The sequence below is a fragment of the Micromys minutus genome, assembly GCF_963924665.1.
Source record: "Micromys minutus genome assembly, chromosome: 30".
NCBI lineage: Eukaryota > Metazoa > Chordata > Mammalia > Rodentia > Muridae > Micromys > Micromys minutus.
In genome coordinates, this window is record NC_137965.1 from 25604330 (window position 1) to 25614418 (window position 10089).

Below are 10089 nucleotides of genomic sequence, written 5' to 3' on the forward strand. Positions count from 1 at the left end.
CGGGTCATTTTTTAAAAAGAAACACTGTGTGTTGGGAGGCGGGGCATGTCTGTAGGCCAATGGGAGGCGTTGGCCACAAGCTTCATCCCTTCATCCACCCCACCCTCATTTATTTATTTAGCATAACTGTGGGCCTGAATCAGGACAAAGCTGAGGACCAGACAGAAAGGCTCTCTGCTTCTTGGGTGGCTTCAGGAATTCTTGGTGAATAAGTCTGAGGGATTGGGAGTTTTAGCCTCCACAGTAAGAGGAGACAAGAATGGTTGCCCTAGCTGGGCAGGAATGGCTATGTTTCATGGCACTGGAAGGCCGGGGAAGGGCATAAATGGGAGATTTGACCTGTAACTATATGCTCATTTTTGTTTGTTTTGTTTCAGTGCTGAGTGTTGCTTGTCATACGCAGAGCCACATCCAACCTCTTTATATGTGACACTCGCTGCTAGCCAAAGGTGGCTAAGCAGGACCAAAGTGACTATGAGCCAAGTAAAGACTGTGAGGGGATGTTTGAGGGTTAAGATGATAGGCCAGAGGCTGATGCTAAGGCAAAGGCAAGGAAAAAGCAGAGTCAGGGCGACCCAGTGATTTGGCCTGGAAAATTGTGCAGACATTTAATCGCTTTATAAGCAAAACAAAGGGCATTTGTCAACTCCCACCATGGCATCCACTCACACCCAAGTGTGTGCAGAAGCAGGGTTGCAGGGGAGACCCCAGAGCTGCGCATTCTGCGAGCCTTACTTGTGAGCAGCATCCTTTCTTGGAGCTGGACCAAATCTCCTACGATGGCAGGTGGGGAACGAGATATTCTTGAAAGCAAGGAGAATGTTGGGAACCCAGGGAGAAAGAAACTGCTCAGGAAGCAAATGCTGTTCAGCTTGGACAACTCCTCGGGGAAGAAGGCTTTGCTGACCCTGCCTCCTGACTAGTCAGAAGGAAATTTCCAGGAGCCCAGCCCATTGACCAGATAGACACTAAGGCTCTTTCCCTTCATATTTTATACACCTTTCCTTCCTTCATTTCTCACTCACTCCCTCCTACCCTTCTTCCCTCCCACTTCCCTCCCTCACTCTGTCCTCTCTTTCCTTCCTCCTACCTCCTCTCTTTCTTTCTGCAACAAGACAAACTTTTAGATTACATAGCAGCCAAGTAAGCCCTCACCGGAAGTACTGCAGCACGGTGCCTGTGGAATGGGGCACACTGGCAGCCTTACACTTTTATATCCAGTGAGACTATATATCCATCAGCAAGGAACACAAAATACACATGTTCTCAGACTGAGAAGCAAAGGCCATTCATCTCCAGTAGATTTGTGTTTTACAAAGTATCAGGGACATTCTTCAAGGTAGGACTGAACAAAAAGCAGAAGAAATCGTGGTATACTGGGCAAAAAAAAAAAAAAAAAAAGAGGCTGGTTTCTTTTATTGTCTTTAAAATGTAGAGAAGGAATGGGAACAACGTTTGCAACATGCTGCGTGTTGCAGACAGAATACAACACACGGGGCACAAAGGGACACGGGGTAGGCAGGGCATCAGGGTTCAGTAGCAGGAGCACAAGCCATAAAGACAAGTTTAGTCAATTGGACTTTGCCAAAACCAAAATCCACAGGCAAGGTCTGAGTCCAGAAGGAACCCACTGCGATGTCCCAGGGGTACCTGTCCAACCCACTGTGATGTCCCAGGGGTACCTATCCAACTGCTTAGATGCTTCAAGAATTGAGGGCAGGCACGTGGTTAGAAATAGAGACAGCTCATTAAGAAGGAGAAAGCACTTAGGACTGTGGGTGTGGGCTAGGTAATGTTCTCAGCCCCTGCTCTCTTGCTATGCGGTGCTATTATTACATGAGTGCAGGCATGTACTAGGAATCATAGAACTGCACCAAAAGAGGGTTCTCTTTCACTGCCTACAAATTAACAAGAGTCAAATGGAGAAAAAACTTACTCTTTAAGATGCATGTATTCGGACTTATCACTATGTTAGCCTAAGAAGTGTTCAACTCCTTGTAACTGCTATAAAATCTGTCAGTATCCCTGGTGTGGTGTCACTGGGCATTTCCTGAGTCTCTAAGCCAGCTGCCTGGAAAGGTTATCACACCACTCACTGAGAGGATTCCCTTAGCAAATGAAAGATTCCGTGTGTGTGTGTGTGTGTGTGTGTGTGTGTGTGTGTGTGTGTGAAATGTACATGCACGTTTCAACCAGATCTTGTGTATGTGAGCTTACCTGACAGAGGAGATGCATGGGACTGACATGGTCAATCAACTGTCCTAAGATAATTTCAGGGCTTGCCCAGACAGTTCCATCTTCACCACAGTGAGATTCCATGTCGGGAAGACTTGGTCTTGGGCTAGCATTTGCCAAGCTCTGTCCTCAGTATTGGGGAGTTGTGGTGACAGAGACTATGACAACCGTTGCTAGCTCAGGAGACAGACATACATACAAAGCTGCTTGTAACCTCAGGAAGCTGGCACCAAACCCAAAAGTCCCTATTCTTCCCACCGCCCTGTTGACACCTGAACTCCCAATAGGTCAGTAGGACAGACAATAGGTCAGGGAGACCTGTTTGGACATTGAGACGGCAGAGCAGAGAAAGGACCAGTCTGCTGTTGCAGGGGTCCTACTGTCCCTTGGAGGGCTTTCTGTTTGTGCTGGTAATGGTGACTCACAGAGCTCTTTGAGACTCACTGTGTTAAGGCTCTAGGACCTGAGAGCCTGTCCTTGTCACTCCCTGGCAGGCATCACCATGGCAACCTTGTATGTCTGGGCCCCACATCTGGGTGAAGCCCAGGGGTTTTCCAGATTTGTGCCTCTCGGGGAACAGAAAGCCATGGCCAGGGCGCAGTCTTTGTCTTATGCTCTCATTTGAAATCCCGCCTTCCTCTGGCCAGGTCATCCTCAGGAGGTTTTCGGACTCTCATCAGCTTGTTTTTCAGCCCTGGTCTGTGAGCACAGCAGGAGAGAGAGAATTATACAATAGGCAGGTCTGCCAGGGCAGCTCTTCTTCACAGGCAGGTTGGCCGGGCAGCTTCTCTTCATCTGTGTCCTTCAGTCCCTTGCACCACAGCTGCAGCCTTGTCACACACTGTGAGATGTGGGTTGGGGCCAGAAACAAACACTGGCAGATGGTGACACTTGGTCTCGGCTCTGATGATCTACAAGAACCTCCAGTTGGAAGGACCAATTACCACCCCATCCCCTCAGGGAAGACCTATCAGATGTATGTGGGCTCGTAATAATGATTTGGAAGACGCTGCCCTCTGAGCACAGCGATCTGGGCTTGCAAGTCAGCAGGTTGTAATTAGTTAATTAAACGCCCGGGCTGACAGAATGGCCCCATGGGTCGCTGCCATGCAGACCGCTCCAGACAAGAGCAGGAAATGCCCGAGTCTGCGGGGCCTTTCCCCATAAAAGGTCACTGGAAGGCAGAGGAAGGACGAGGTGGGCAATTCACGTCTGAGGCTGCAGACACAAAAAGGAGAGACAGAAACCGGCATTCATAAGGCTCTTGGCATCCGCAGATGCTCGGGTCAAGGCTGCTGTATGCAGGGGGGAAAGGCAGGAAGTAAGCAGTCTCTTGGAAGAGCTTGCAAAGGACAGTGGGCCACAGAGAGCTGGCAAGGGATAGGGGCAGAGGCAAAGGAGCTGAGACAGAAGAGCAGCTGGAACAAGGTCTGTCGAGGCCCCGCTGTTGTCAAAATAAGCTTTTTACCGTGAGAGAAACTGTGTATGTACGAGTCACAGGGCATTAAAAAAAAATCTCAGTATCACTGTTGCGTAGCTCCTTACAAAAGGGATTTCACAAGAGGCACCTAGCTTAGAACAGAGGGAGACAGCCAAATGGCTCAGATACCCCTGCTGGTCCTGCCTATCCCAAGGCTGCTGAGTGCTAAGGTTATCTATTGGATCCTGTAAATAAAATGTCCCCAGAATTCATGCCTCTCTTTCTTCCATATCTGGCCCACCTCATCAGGTCCCCATTTCCCTGTGTGTCAGAAACCAACCAGCTCCTTCTAATTCACAAGTCTCCTGCTGCTGTCAGAGTTCTCAGTGGGCAACAGTCCTGCCGGGGACCCTTACACACCCCTTCTGCCGAACTCACCTTATTTCTCCACAGGATCTTGAGATAACATGGCAGCCCATACCGTTCCTGCCGGAAACTACTCCTCCAGTTTCATTGGTCCGGTCACACTTGCACTCCTGCCTGCCCTGTAGATCTCTCAGCCTTCCTCTGCCCGCCTCTTGCTTGCTCTTGCTGCTCTTTTATTTCTTTGAGTATTTGAAGACTAGGGACTAAGCACTTGTTTATTGCCATCTGTTAATTCTCTTCAGCATGGACCGGAGACACCTTTTCTGCAGTCTCCAAATTGGCGTGATTTTAAGAAGTGATGTTTTTATTTATTTTATTTATATGAGTACACTGTAGCTGTCTTCAGACACACCATTGGATCCTGTTACAGATGGTTGTGAGCCACCATGTGGTTGCTGGGAATTGAACTCAGGACCTCTGGAAGAGCAGTCAGTGCTCTAACCACTAAGCCATCTCTCCAGCCCTTGGATCAATTTTTATGGATCCTCTGGGTTTTCCAGATTAATCATATGACATTTGCAAACAATAACAGTCTTACCAAACTATAGTATATATTTTATTAAATACAATTTTAAAAAGTTCTGGGAGCCACATATTACTCTCAGATTCTAAACACAAGGGTCCATTTGATAGGGCCATCTTCTCAAAAACCCTGAGTTTCAGAGCAAAACAAAGACACCAGAAGCTTCAGAAGAAGGATGAAGGTAGCAGGATCCAGTGAGTTGAGCCCCAAAAAGACCATGAGGAGCTGTGGGCCCTGGTTCTACCTGGATCCCAGACTTGAATCCATAATAGGTTCTGCATCCTCAACAGCCCATCTCTTTACCTCAGATGCCTATAATCTATTTTAAAGTTTCAACTTGGAAGGGTTTTTATTGGTTGTTGTTGTTTTGTTTTGTTTGACCAGTGATGATAAAGAGAACGTGTATCTTACTGGGTGCAAAAACTACACTTTTGGGTGTTGTGAGTGTCATCAGCTCATTGCTTGAGTTCACTGGATCTTCAGAATTTATATAGGTTGCTGTCTGTGAGGCCCTGTAACACCAGGGGAGTCAGTGGTCCCAGGAGAAGTCCTGGTTGGTCACCTGGTGTGCATAAAATATGCATCTCTGTGTGTGTGTGTGTGTGTGTGTGTGTGTGTGTGTGTGTGTGTGTGTTTCTGACTGGTGTTTAGAAGGAGTTTGAGATCAAGACACCTGGACAGGTTAAATTCTTTATTTCATTTCATTGTAGTTTTTTGAGTCTCATGATGCTAACTCAAAAGTGATGGTTAATAGATGTCCAGTGCACTGGACTAAAATCCTAGGGTAAGGCTCTTATCCTCTGGACTCTTGACAGATGAGACAATACTCATGGGAAATGAGCTCTGCTCTGATGAGATTACCCCTACCTATTCTAGTGTGTTTGCACGTATGTGAGTGTAAGTGTGTGTGCCTCAGATAATCAGTTGTCATTGCTCATGCTTTTGAGACATGGTCTTTATTGGCTTGGGACTTTCTGGTTAGGCTAGGCCTGCAGGGCAGTAAGATTCAGGGATTTGTGTTGACTTTATTTCCTATTTCTGAGTTGCAGGCGTGAGCTACCATACCTGGGTTCTGGGGATTGAACTCAGGACCTCATGCTTGCAAAGCAAATACTGACTAAGTTGTCTTTGCAGCCCCCTTTCCTTCTTGAGAGCCCTTGTATTCACCATCTTTGTTGTCCTTGTAGATTTATTGCCAAAGGTTCAACCAAAGATTCTAGTTGAATTTTCTTTTTGAAAAGTTTATGGAGGCTAGTTTAAGCCATTCATTTGCAACTTGAGTTATAAAATGAATTTTTATATTAACTGCTCCCACTTACACCCCAAATCTTCCAAAATACTTACTGAGAACAGGGACTGAATCTTATACCTTGATGGATAATTTTCTAACACAAACGATCTCAATAAATGTTTGAATATTAACCAAAGAATTAACATGAAGGTCATTCTAATGATTCAATACGCAGGTATTCTCTTCTCTCAAGGTCCATATCTAGATTCAGCCAGGGGTAGACCAGTTATCTCATTTCCTAATAGCAGTATTAGTCAGCTTACAGCTGTGTCTGGGTTCCACCAGAAGGCACTGCGTGTCTTTAGGGCATTTTTTTCTACCCTCATGAAGATAAATAGCACATGGTACCAGGCATCTTTCAGCTCTTGCAAGCTTTCCTCTGGCAAGCCAGCCTCAGTTATTCGGGAGTTACTACTAGGTGATTTCTGGGTTCCTTCACATCATTTCCAGCAGACAGGGACCTAGAAGGTCTTAAAGGACACAACTTTCCCAGCTGGATTGTCTTTAAGTTGGGGTTACCTGTGATTGGCTCCCTGTTTGTGAGTGAGAAGGCCACACTTGTGCTCTATTTCCATTCAAGTTAAGTGGAAGGTGAAGCTGGCTCTTTCTATGCCTCATACTCGTCAGAAGATAATTTAAGTAGCTATAAACTACCAATAATTACAACATAGCTTCTGACCTTTGAAGCCGTTTCTCTAAGTTTGAGAATTCTAGATGTGAAATAAACTATATTGCAGTCCAGTAAACTACCTTAACATGTAACAGTCACTACAGAAACAGACATGATAACCTAAATAAAGTTTGCTGTGTATAATCTTGTTTCTGAACAGAGAGCTAATATTAATTGGTTCAATTCCTTCTTTAAAATTATAAGACAATGGCAATGCTTGTTTTGTTTTGAGACAGGGTCTCACTATTTAGTCTTGGTTGGCTTGAGTTTGCTATGTAGATGAGGCTGACTCTGAACTCAAGAGATCTGCCTGCATCTGACTTCTGAGTGCTGGGTTGTGTGATCACACCTGGCTATAGAGATGCTCCTTAATGTTAATCTCAGCTTGCCATGATCTGGAAGAACTGGGGGGGGGGTGTGTTATGGGTATGTGTATGGTGTGTGTGTGTATGGTGGGTGTGTGTGTGGTAGGTGTGTGTGTGGTGGATGTGTGTGTGGTGTGTGTGGTATATGTGGTGGGTGTGTGTGTGGTGGGTGTATGCATGGTGGGTGTATGCATGGTGGGTGTGTGCATGGTGGGTGTGTGTGTGTGTGTGGTAGGGGTGTATGGTGGGTGTATGCATGGTGGGTGTGTGCATGGTGTGTGTGTGTGTGGTGGGTGTGTGTGTGCTGTGTGTGGGGAGGGGGGAGTAGGACAAGGCTCATCTAGAATAGCTGAGGTAAGAAACCCCAAAGGTGTAGAAAGACAAACACTTTGTGCTTTAGCTTTCAATGTGGGTTGCTGTTCTTCACCAAAGGCAAGCATAGCAATGCAGGCAGGATTAAACAAACGCTGTGTCTGCTAAACACTAAAAAAATAAAGCAACAACAAAACAACCACTAAGCATAACAACAAAGGGAAAGCAGGCAGTCTGGAGAGACGGCGCAGTGGTTAAGGGCACTGGCCGCTTTCCAGAGGTCCCAGGTTTGATTCCGGAACACTAATAACCCTCTGTAAATCTAGTTCCTTGGGATCCAACACTCTCTGTCTTACAACAGGCACACACACATGGTGCACAGACATACGTGCAGGCAAACACCTATACACATGAAAGAAAGGAAGGTAAATCTTTAAAAAACCAAAGGAAGTCAAAGCATATGGCATCGTGTGCTCAACGGTAGGAATGTGGTAGCTGCTACTGCACCCCAGCTACACCGCAAACACAGCAGGATGGTGCGTTCTGCACATGTCTGTTTTATTTTTTTACCCAGAAAAAAAAACATTTCATGGTACACTTTTGTTGACACTACAAGAAGCTGTGGAAAAGCTCCAAAAATACTTCTTTCTCATTCAGGCAGGCACATCCTCACTGAGAGGGCATCTCTCTCTCACCTACGTGCATAAGCAGACAGGGCCCTTTCTGGAATGGAACCTGGCCCTCCAGCTCCTGCAGAAGGCTCTTGGTGCCGAGGAGGACAGGTGTGGGGAGAGCTGAGGTGAAGAGTGTGAGGAAAGGGATTCTACCTTCCCTGGCTCCCAGAAAGCATCGCTGCAAAGGTTCAAAGATGGGACGGGGCAGGGGCAGGACAGGGCAGGGGCAGTAAAGGAAAGAGAAATTGCAAAGCTGCATTCAGAATTCTGGTTAAACCAAAGATAACCGAGACTCAGGATACTTCCGAGACTCCCATCCGCCCGACCATGCCTTTAAGTAAAGTAAGATATCATGGTTTTTGGCTTTGTTTTTCTCTCTCACGTGCTTATTAGATGCTTGCAGATTCCTCAGGCCTGCTGCTTTTGCTTCTAAACCATGCAGCGAGCTGCATACGCCGTTTGCTGTCCACAGGACCTCTGGCAGGTTCATAGCCCACATGGGTGGTGACAAGCAAGAGGCCTTCACTGACAGGCCAGGGCACAACATGGACTGCGGCATGCTTATCTGGAGTTTAGCAGGCCATAGTGTCGCAGAAGGAATGTGCAAGGAACACGTGGCAACCTCTAAAATGCTCTGAGGTCCAGTCTGTGTCCAGTGAGGCTGCACCAGTGGAAGGACAGAGGTGCTTGGTGCTGATGGTGGGCTCCACACTCACGAGGCACCTCCTTATGTGTTTGATTGGCAGCAAGATGCTACTTTCTATAGTGATGTTCAGAGCGCTTATTAGGTACCGATGGAATTCTTCGGAGAACATTTCGTTCCCTTCTTCGTATTTCCCATAGTTCTTTGAGTACTCTTTCTGAATGCAGTGACTGGTCAGATGGCAGGTCTTATCTTAGAAATTATCTACATGATACGGTTCTGAAGCAGTTCGAAGCACACCCTCTCTATAGAGGTAGATGTTAAACTGACGGTCAACCAGGACCCAGCTTCGAATGTCAAACTTGCGGTGACCCGGTTCGAGGAGCAGAGGGTGTTCGAGGTATTTCTGGATCACGTGCACTTGGCCCTGGTTGTCTATGATCCAGAATCTCCGGCACCTCTGAGGAGATGAGGGTGCCTTCACCATTGGCACCAGCCGATGACTTTGCAATCCAAACGTTGCCCTTCCCATCCTCTTTCTGTTAAAAGAGGCCAAGAAGAATTCTTTCTCATCCGTCCTGGAGTTACTGACCGAACACTGGATGCCATTCTGCGCTGGAGCGACTGGCGTCTTGAGGTTAGCTGAATAAATCACATAGGACTCATGGAACCCATGAGCAGGACTCAGACAGCTCCGGACCGGCCTTGACTAGCTTTACCAAAGAAGCTTTGAGGCAGTTTGTCGCCCCCCCCCCCCCCCCCGCAGTAATCCACCAGCGGTGCCAGCCCAGGCTAGTGAACTAGTCTCCTGAAGAGCAGTCGGTTCCTCTTGCCCAGCATCAAGTTGAACCTGGGGTTGTCCCACCGCAGCCTCTTTCAGTAGCCAGTGGCCAGCAGCAGCCGGGAGACCTCGGAGATGCTATTCTCATTTTGCATCACGGAGGTGTACATGGTGAAGGGCACCTGCCACAAGCTGTAGTCCAAGGCACGACGGCTTCACGTGCACACACGTGCACACACTGTCTCAGCTTCAGTCTCAGCCCTAATTCCTGGGCCGAGCCTCGGGAATACCCTAGCGTCTGCCCTGGGCGAGCACCACCCGGACGCCCCGCCCCACAAATGTCTGGTTTAGAAGTCAGCATCAACAAAGTGTAAATGTAAGGTTTCATAGATAAATTAAAACCTTCTTTTATGGAAAAATCTTTGCAGTTTTGATAAAACCTCAGAGATTCAGGGTGGCAGTGATTCTGAAACTGAACTAAAGGACTTGGCTTGTGCCTCGAGAAGCCTCTGGATTAACAGTTTCTTGCAGCTGAACCAGCTAAATTACATAGCTGCTGGTACCCACGGGTAAGCTTGCCAAGAGTTAGGTCTCTGAGCCCTCCTTCTTTTCACAAGTCATTAAAAACCCATGCAGATGTGAGCCTGTAAGGGGGCTGGCTGGTCAGCAGGGATTCACCCCCCCCCCCCCCCGGGGCTTCCACTCCCGTTCCTTTCCTTGAACAAGCACTCCATCTGGCTGGAGGCTCG

The 10089-nt window shown here is 47.4% G+C and overlaps 1 pseudogene across 1 annotated transcript; it reads right to left on the reverse strand.

The window, feature by feature from the left end:
* Nucleotides 1-8488: 8488 nt before the first annotated feature.
* Nucleotides 8489-9510, reverse strand: LOC308439839 (tubulin--tyrosine ligase-like; annotated as a pseudogene). Its single transcript has one exon. The product of its transcript is annotated as a tubulin--tyrosine ligase-like (transcript).
* Nucleotides 9511-10089: the final 579 nt, after the last annotated feature.